Source organism: Malurus melanocephalus, unplaced genomic scaffold (assembly GCF_030028575.1).
Source record: "Malurus melanocephalus ecotype Western Australia unplaced genomic scaffold, MMel_1.1 scaffold_10, whole genome shotgun sequence".
In the NCBI taxonomy this organism is placed as follows: Eukaryota; Metazoa; Chordata; class Aves; order Passeriformes; family Maluridae; genus Malurus; species Malurus melanocephalus.
In genome coordinates, this window is record NW_026623242.1 from 1,134,863 (window position 1) to 1,136,033 (window position 1,171).

The following is a 1,171-nucleotide window of genomic DNA, read 5'->3' on the forward strand; positions in this document are numbered from 1 at the left end:
CAATCACCCGGAGCCGGCCCCGCCCCGCGGCSCGTGCGCGATTGGCTGCAAGCAGAGGGCGATCGGAAGCCGCGCTGTCACTCTCCGCGCGCGGGCCTGGCTTCCGGGCTGGCGGCGCCGCGTGGCCCGGCCCGGCTGGCACGTTCTGCCCCGTTCCCTGCGAGCAGCTCGGCCCCGAGCCCGGGCCCCTTTTCCCATTACCTGGCAGCGGGCTTGTATGGTCCCGATAGAAGGAGACTGGGCTGTGCGTGACTCCGTCTTTCGCCGGCCCTGCTGGCGTTGGCGGGGAGGGGATGTAGCAGGGAGGCTCCAGGCGGAGGCATCGCACTCCGCTCGGGGCGGTAGCCGGGAGCGGAGGGCTATCGGGGTAACCTCTCTCGCCCATCCTCCCCCGGGAGAGCGAGGTCACTATCGTGAGTTAGCCCCTTCGGATCCCCCCCACGCACTCAGCTTCATGGGATCTCTGTTTCGTGGTTGGTGTCGCCGGGCGCTCGCTCCTCGGTGCCCGTAAGCGGGCAGCGGCTCCGCTGCCAGGACAAGCGAGCATCTCTTGAGCTTTAGGCGCCTCACGCCTTTGAGAGCTCAGTTGCTGTAGCCACGGGACGGGCGTGGGTTTTGCCTTGAAAGATACTGTAACAATAGCTCGACGGGGACGGGTTTGTGATGAAGTCGCTCCTGTTTAGATCGGTTTTAAATCGGGTCCGACAGCCGTACGGCCGTCTGATGACGCCAAGCCCCGTGCGCGTGAGCCCAGTGCCACATGTGCAGACACAGCTGGATCGCTCCTTACGGACAAGCCCACGCCAGCCCGAGCCCTGCCCTGTGCGCGTCCCCGAGCAAGTCGCTCCGGTCGTTACTGCGGGGCTCGCACGGCGGCCCCTCCCCTCCGCCGCTGACACAGCACAATTTCCAGATGCTGGAGGCAGTTAGGAGGCGGGCCGGGAGAGCCCCAGTGTATTCCGCCGGTGCGATCGCTTTTACGGCAGTGCCGGCGGTACCGACGGTACCGAGCCGGGGGTAGGACTACAGATCCCAGGCTACCCCGCGGCCGAGGCACTTCCCGACGTACCCTGCGGCCGGCCGGTGTGGTGGAGAGGGGCGGTCCTGCTTCTCCTCCTCCTCCTCCCGCCGCCAGCCGAGGCGGCGCGGCCCGGCCCGGCCCGCTCCCTGT